At 40.2% G+C, this 8,383-nt stretch overlaps 1 protein-coding gene and 1 pseudogene across 1 annotated transcript in view; one reads left to right on the top strand and one right to left on the bottom strand.

The window, feature by feature from the left end:
- The window catches only part of LOC106149516, a 58,610-nt pseudogene that overhangs the window by 30,042 nt on the left and 20,185 nt on the right, over nt 1–8,383 (top strand).
- Otol1 (otolin 1) overlaps nt 1–8,383 on the bottom strand; it is a 58,603-nt gene that overhangs the window by 43,563 nt on the left and 6,657 nt on the right. The gene's annotated exons all lie outside the window — the stretch shown is intronic.

Genomic DNA, 8,383 nt, shown 5'->3' with positions numbered 1-8,383 from the left:
ATACTAGTAAACATAATTCAGCAAATCATCAAGAAGATTATATACCATGACCAAGTATAATCTCAGGGAAGCAAGAATGGTTCAACATATGCAAAAAAAAAAAAAAAAAAAAAAGTCAAACAAAAATGGAGACACAACCTACAGGAATCTGTGGGATGCAATGAAAGCAGTCCTCAAAGGGAAATTTATAATGGTGAACTCCCCCCTATCTCTCCTTTCATATCTAATAATGTTTGCTTTATATGTGTGGGTAAACCAACATTGAGTGCACATGTGTTTACAACTATTGCTCCTTGCTGAGTTATTTCAGTATTTAGTTACCTCTGTGTCTCTTTTTACAGTTTTTGACTTAAAATCTGTTTCATTTGATGTACTCACAGCCACTCTTGTTTGTTTTCACTTCTATTTATGTGGTAAATCCACTGTTTCATTTTTAGCCTATGTGTGTTTTTAATGGCAAAGTGAATTTGTTTTAGGCAGCATATCATTGGGTCAACTTTTTAATGCATTTTATCCATCTACATCTTCTCCTTAGGGAATTTAATTTACTTACATTCAAGCTTATTATTGATAAGTAAAGACATACTCTAGTCATTATGTTAATTTTTTTTTCCTATTTGTTTCATCTTTGCTTCTTTCGTATTCTCTTGGTCATGGTTGTGTTGTGGTAGTGTTCTGTATTGAGAGGGCTTGCTTCTCTGCTCTTTTCTATGTATTCTGTACTAGTGAATTTTGTACTTTTACATTTTCCTCATATTGGCTATCATTCTTTCACTTCTAGTGGAGTACTCCCTTAAGTATTCCTTGTAAGGCTAGTCTGATGGTGATGATTTCCTTCAATTTTGTTTTGTCCTGAAATGGCTGTATTTCTCCTTCTTTTGTTTGTTTGTTTTTGAGACAGGGTCTCGTTATGTAGTCCAGGCTGACCTCAAACTTATGGAAATCAAAAATTATCTAGGGGAAAAAATTAAACAGACTCCTCTGATGGCAAATACCATTTCTCTCTGTCTTCTTGCTTCCCATTATCTTTTCATCTGTCTCTGTCTTCTTGCTCTTCTTGTTCAACTTGTTCTCTCTCACACTGTCTCTCACTCTTTTATATTTTCTGTTCTTTTCAGGTTAGCTTCGTTTTTCAGGTTAGCTTCAAGTTAACCTGAAACTCCAATCAGAGCTGTCTAAGAGCTTATGTCTTTATGCTCTCACAATCAAAGCAAAAAAGGTAGCTTTTTTTCTTCTGCTTCACTTAAAATATCTAAATCTGATTGCTCAACCTTAGATCAGGCATTCACATTGGAGGAATTACTGTGAACATAAACATGGAAAGCTACTACCAGTGTACACAGAGGAACTTTTTTTACTACTAGAAGAAGAGACAGTAAGTAAGGCCACTTGAAGATATGTTTACAATTAACACACTATCAATTTTTCAGAAGAAAAAAAAAAAACAAATTCTTTGTCTCACTTTCTGAGTTTGGTAATTAAATATGTATGAGTTGGCTTTCCATCATTATAAAGTCAATTATAAAATAATTGAGAGGAACAATTTCAAAGAGAGAAAGAGTGCTTTGGCTCATAGTCTCAGAGGTTAAGTCCATGGTCGCTTACCCCTGCTGCTCTGGGCCTGTGCCAGCACAGCACATCATGCTGAGATTACGTTCTCAGTCTCTCCACCTCATGTTGACTGAGAGTCAAAGGGAGAGTCAGGAAGGAGTCCAGGTCCCATTACCTCTTCAAGGACAAATACCCAACTCCCTAAGACCTAACCTCCAATGACCTAACTTCCTCCCCTTAGCCCCAACTACTAAATGCTCCATTACCCCCCACTAGCTCTATAATCAGGTGACCAAGCTTTTAACGCATGAACCTTTGGGAGATATTCCTAATTCAAATTATAGTGATGTGTTTCTGTATCTCCTAGGTTTCCTATAAAATGGTTGTAAAAAATAAAGCAAACAAGGGTGACACACTATGGCCCATGGGCCAAATCTGACCTGTTTCCTGCTTTTTTAATTTCAGAAAAACAAATCTAAGCCACCTATTTACATATTGTTGATAGCTTTTTTCGTGCTACAACAGTAGAGTTGAGTAGTTGTGAGAGATTATATGCTCTACAAATCCTAAAGCACTTACTGTCTGATCTTTTATGAAAAAAAAGATTATAGGTTCCTTATATTTAGTTTGTTACATTCATTAGATTCATTTCAATTATCTAGCCCAAAATAGTTTATATTTATACTGCATAGTTTTGCAACATATTATTCATGTACTACCTTATTTCCCCATATTTAGTGATTTCAGATACATTAATCAGGAAAATTTAAACATAAAGGACCACATGATCCAGAAATTCTTCTCCTAGCTACATAATCAAGAGAACTGGAGGGGCTGGGGATTTAGCTCAGCAGCAAAAGCACCTGCCTGGCAAGCGCAAGGTCGTGAGTTCGGTTCCCGGTACTGGAGAAAACCCAAAAAAAAAAAAAAAAAGAGAGAACTGGAAATACATGTCCATACAAAAACATCCACATAAGTGCTCACAATAGCCAAATTAAAACACACAAATAGACATTTGCATCAACAAATGAATGGAGAAAATATGCTATATTCATACAATGATATTTATTCAACAATTAAAGAAAATGAAATACTGATACATGCTACAATATGGATGATCATAATAGCTTTATGGTGTTTGCAAGAAGTCATATTAAATGATCTCATTTATATGAAATATCCACAATAAACAAATCCATAGAGAGACAAAATAGATTGTAACCAAAGTTTGGTGTCAAAAAGGAGTGAGGGGCTACTGCTAACAAATTTTGGGCTTCTTTCTGGAGTGAGGAAAAGTGCTCTGGAATTGGGCAGTTGTTAAATAAAATTCACAAGAGGTTGTTGGTTTGGGCTGAGCTCCTGCTGTAGAGGCAACAGACTTAACCAAAATGGAGTCACTGATGCCTGAGTTCTTTGTCACCAAACCAGAACTCAGTTTTTTATCTGACCTTCCAAGAAATCAGGAGAAAAGAGATAATAATCAAATCTCCAAACAGGCTAGTTTTAGCTGACATGATAAAGAATTCCTCCTTATGTTAACCTTTACAGGTAACTGAAACAACCAATCCACTTTTCCATCCAGATTCTACTTTCTTCAGCCTTTTTCTCTCTATAAAGCCAATGCCCTCTGCTCAGCTCATCAAAATATGCATTCTATATAGTAGGATGAAAATAATACAGAATCAAAAACAAAAGATAATTTAGATATTTCAACAAATTTGTTTTAATTTTGTCTTTTGACATAGTAGTGATGATTGTACAACTTCAGAACTCTATTGAAAAAACACTGAATTGTGTTGCTTCAAGAGTAAATTTTATTCAAACTGAATCATTTCTCAGCAAAACTAATTTTAATAAACAGGAAATCAGAGAGTTGAGGATCTGTTAGTCTGATCCTTCCATTTTTGTGTTTTCTTATGCTTTTATTACTCATGCCTGAGTGTTGCCTGTAAGTATTGTTTCATAAAAAGCCACAAGATAGTGAGTTTCTAATTCTACCATTCTATTGGCATCTATTAGCTGTAATTTTTCTATAAAGAACTTTCCTACATCAACTGTAGGAGTACATAAATAAACAGTTCACACAAGTAAAGCAGGATGAACTTAGTTCTTTCCTCTTTTCAGTTTTTCAGAGAAATGATCAGTGCTCTGGCAACCTCCAGTGGTGAGTGGTGAGATATTTTGTTTGTTTTGATTTGTTACCATTACAGACCTAATCCTTTGTTCATATGTGCTGTTTTTCCATTCAGCACAGTCATTATTTTGGATACTCGAATTTTTCCATCCACTAGGAGCTCCTTTCTGGTTGTTCTATGCCCTTTGTTGTGCCTTCACTAGACTTTTCTTATAGCAGCTTTAATAAGACGCAAGTTGAGGGGGTGTTCACCAGAGTTGCAAGAAGGACATGCAGAGATAAGGGACTTTTGGAGACACAAGCCCAAATCCTCCTGGGATACATGGCTAAAGATTAAAAGGTAGCCTACAGGGCCATAAGTTCATGTAGGAGCAAAGCACACTGGCTTAAAGAAAATATGTTCTGGCCTTACTCTTTCCCATACTGTAATTTATTATTTATATTGACCCTAAGATCAGTCATGTAGCTGACCTGGCTTTACCCTATGCTCTACATGAATTCCTGCACAGACGTTGTTGTAGTTTGGGGTTTTTCAAGGGGAACAAAACAATACAGGACACATATTTTATAAGATTATTTTAAAATAGTCACCCAAAGAATCATATACAAAGACCATGCAGGAAAGTCGCATACACTAAAGACCCAAAGAATCCAGCTGAGGGCCTGAATCCCACGGTAATGTCCTGTATGAGTTCAGTTGAACTCCTAGAGCCCATAACAATGCCTCCTATGAGTTCAACTGGAGGCCTAGAGCCCATGACAATGTCTCATGCAGACCTGTTTCAAGGATGTGCTTGGAAGGCTCAAAGGTGTGTGGTGGAAGCTAGAAAGTCTGTGCCAGTGGGATGAAGGATCTGTGCTAACAGGCTGAGGGATCTACACTGGAGCCAGGAAGTGACACTCAAAGTAAGAACCAGAGCTCCCCTGAAAAGTACCACAGCCATCCTCAGCAATAGTGAGGTCCCAAGCTCCTCCAACAATGAGGAAAGACAAGTTCCCATCAGGAAAGCTAACATGACAACCTTCTCCAGGAGACTGAGCAGTGCACCATCTTCCCCTCTGGAGCCAGGAAGCAATGCTCAAAGTGAGGACTGGAGCTCCCCTACAGTGAACTGTAGCCATTTTCAGAGACAGTGAGGTTCTGAGCTCTTTTGATGATGAGAACAGCAGAGTTCATCAGGAAAGCCAGCATGACAAGCTCTCCCAGGAAAACCAACAGCTTCCAAAAGTTCCCTATAGCTTCCCTACAGCTTCTAAACTTCTTCCTCTCCAGTTCTGCCTCTTATGCTTCCAGCAGCAATCCTCAGGTGTGCCTTCCACACCCAGCACGATGCTGGTTCAGTTCAGCTGGGTGTTACAAATTGACCACCAGCTGTCAATCTACTACAATCCATAAACTCTAGAAGCCCATCCCATGACTGCATGAGGTTTTGAGGGAATATCCAGACACAAACCATAATAACAATATGCTACCTGGGATCCAGCAGCCAACACAGTCCTTCTCAGTTGAAGTCTCCTGAGCTTCATCTTATTTTTTTGGTGGGACGGGGGTGTTTCTGGTATGGGGAACTGAACTCATGACCTTGCACTTGCCAGGCAGGTTCTGTGCCACTGAGCTAAATCCCCAGCCTCCTGAGCTTCATCTTAACCAGCATCTTTTCCATCAGTGCTCGGATTTTCCAGGCTCCAACCAGAGTCTTCAATATAGTTTACAGCATACAGGGCTGCCTCTTTAGCCAGTCTCTCAAATTTTTTCCAAGTTAATTCCAAAGGCTCTTAAGCCACATGGCCAGGCAACATCACAACAATGGCCCCACTTCTGGTACCAATTTTGTTGAAGTTTGGAGTTTTGCAAGGAGAACACATTCCTCACTTAGGTGTCTTACTTCAGCTCGTTTACTGAGTGACTTGGAAAGCTGCTAATTTTGAGGGAGCCTAGAACAGGCAAGGGCTCTGCAACAGATCAAGGCTACTGCTCAGGCTGCTCTGCACTTGGGGCCATATGACACAGCAGATCCAGTGGTACTTGAAGTGTCAGCGGCGGATAGAGTTACTATTTGGAGTCTCTCGTAGGCCTCCATAGATGAATTTCAGCAGAGGCCTTTAGGATTTTGGAGCAAGGCTCTGCCATCATCTGTAGACAACTACTCTCCTTTTGAAAAATAGCTTTTGGCCTGCTACTGGGCTCTAGTGGAAACTGAACACTTGACCATGGGACACCAGGTCGCCATGACACCTGAGTTGCCTATCATAGCCTGGGTATTATCTGACCCACCAAGTCATAAGGATGGACATGCACAGCAACAGTCTATCATTAAATGGAAATAGTGTATTTGTGATCGAGCCAGGACAAGTCTGCAAGGTACAAGTAAATTACATGAAGAAGTTACCCAGATACCTATGGCTCCTACGCCTGCATATTGCCTTCTGTTTCCCAGCATGCACCTATGGCCTTGTGAGGTGAACCATGTGAACAGCTGGGAGAGGAAGAGAAAGCAAGGGCCTGGTTTACAGACGGTTCTGCACACTATGTAGACACCATCCACAAGTGGACAGCTGCAGCGCTGAAGCCCTGTTCTGGGACATCCTTGAAGGACAACGGTGAAGGGAAATCACCACAATGGACAGAACTTCGGGCAGTGCACTTGGCAGAACATTTTGCCTGGAAGAAATGGCCAGAGTGTGACTGAATTCTGACTCGTGGACCATGCCCACGGTCTGACCAGATGGTCAGGAAGTTGGCAGGAACATAACTGGAAAATCAGTGACAAAGATATTTGGGGAAGAGGTATGTGGATAGACCTCTCCATATGGGCAAAGGATGTAAAAATATTTGTTTCACATATAAATGCTCACCAAAAGGTAACATCAGCAGAAGAGGATTTTAATAATCAAGTAGATAAGATGACCTGGTCTGTGGATAGTGGCCAACCTCCTTCTTCAGCTGCCCCTGTCACTGCCCAATGGGCTCATGAACAGAGTGGCCATGGTGGCGGGGATGGAGGTTATGAATGGGCTCAAAAACACGGACTCCCACTCACCAAGGCTGATCTGGCAACAGCCCCTGCTGAATGCCCAGTATGCCAGCAGCAGAGACCAACACTGAGTCCCCAGTACGGCACCATTCCCCAGGGTGATCAACCTGAGACCTGGTGGCAAGTTGATTATATTGGACCACTTCCAACATGGAAGGAACTGCACTTTGTCCTTACTGGTATAGATACATATCCTAGATATGGATTTGCCTTGACTGCGTGTAACACGTCTACCAAAACTACCATCTGTGGACTCACAGAATGTCTTATCCACCATCTTGGCATTCCACATAGCATTTCTCTGACCAAAGAACACATTTTACAGCCAAAGAAGTGAGGCAATGGGCTCATGCTCATAGAATTCACTGGTCTTACCATGTTTCTCACCATCCAGAAGCAGCTGGATTGATAGAAAGGTGGAATGGTCTTTTGAAGACAAAATTACAGGCCAGCTAGGTGGCAATAGCTTGCAGGGCTGGGGTAAGGTGCTTCAGAAGGCTGTATGTATTTTGAATCAGCATCCACTATGTGGTGCTGTGTCTCCCATAGCCAGGATTTATAGGTCCAGGAATTTGTGGAAGTAGGAATGGTACCATTCATCACTACCCGTACTGATTCACTAGCAAAATTTTTGCTTTCTGTCCCCACAACCTTATGTTCTACTGGCTTAGAAGTCTTAGTTCCAGAGCGGGGAAAGCTTGTACCAGGAATCACGACAATGATACCATTAAGCTGGAAGCTAAGACTTCCCCTTGGTCATTTTGGTCTTCTCATGCCCCTGAGGAAACGCTAAAAAAAAGAATGACAGTGTTGTCAGGAGTGATTGACCCAGACTAGAAATTTAAATTGGACTACTACTCCACAATGGAGGAAAGGAAGAATATATGCTGGCTTCTGGCTTCTATAATAAGAAGCCATAGACGCTTCAGATGCAGGCTGTTTTTTTCCTGAGACTTTCATGCTGCAGGTTGTCAGTTAAAGCAGCCCCTCTAGGCACCTCTTGGAGTTAAAACTATGCACGAACTCCAAGTAATCGCTCACCTTTCAGGTAGTATCACATTCATGAACTGCAACAAGTCATATTCTATACAATTCACCCATTTAAAGTATACAATTGAATCATTTTTTGAATACACACAGAATTGTATGACCATCACAAATAATTAATTTTGGACATTTTCATTATTGCCAAAGAAATTCAATATCCATGAAAAGTGATTAAATATTTTTCCCCGTTCCCACTCTACCTACTGCTTTAAAAACCACTAATCTACTTTCTGACTTTATAGAATGGACTACAGTAGACATTACATATAAAATAACAATATGTGATCTTTTTCTTTTTTCATTTACCATGTTATTATGGATTATTTCCACTGTAACATATATCTGAATTTAGCCAAGTAATACGCTATTGTATGGATAGCCCATGTGTTATTTTTCTCTTAACCAGTTGATGGACACTTAGATTGAGTCCACGTTTTTGCTATTCTTTTTTTTTCTAAAATTTTAAAAAGAAAAGAAGGGAAACATTAGCAGACAGGCAACCTTTTACAAAACAGTACAGACAATACAGGATTGGGGCTGGGGATTTAGCTCAGCGGCAAAGCGCTTGCCTGGCAAGCGCAAGGTCGTGAGTTAGGTTCCCGGTACCGGAAAAAAA

The sequence above is a fragment of the Chinchilla lanigera genome, unplaced genomic scaffold, assembly GCF_000276665.1.
Source record: "Chinchilla lanigera isolate Chin_1 unplaced genomic scaffold, ChiLan1.0 scaffold00047, whole genome shotgun sequence".
In the NCBI taxonomy this organism is placed as follows: domain Eukaryota; kingdom Metazoa; phylum Chordata; class Mammalia; order Rodentia; family Chinchillidae; genus Chinchilla; species Chinchilla lanigera.
This window is presented reverse-complemented; position numbering and strand designations above follow the sequence as displayed.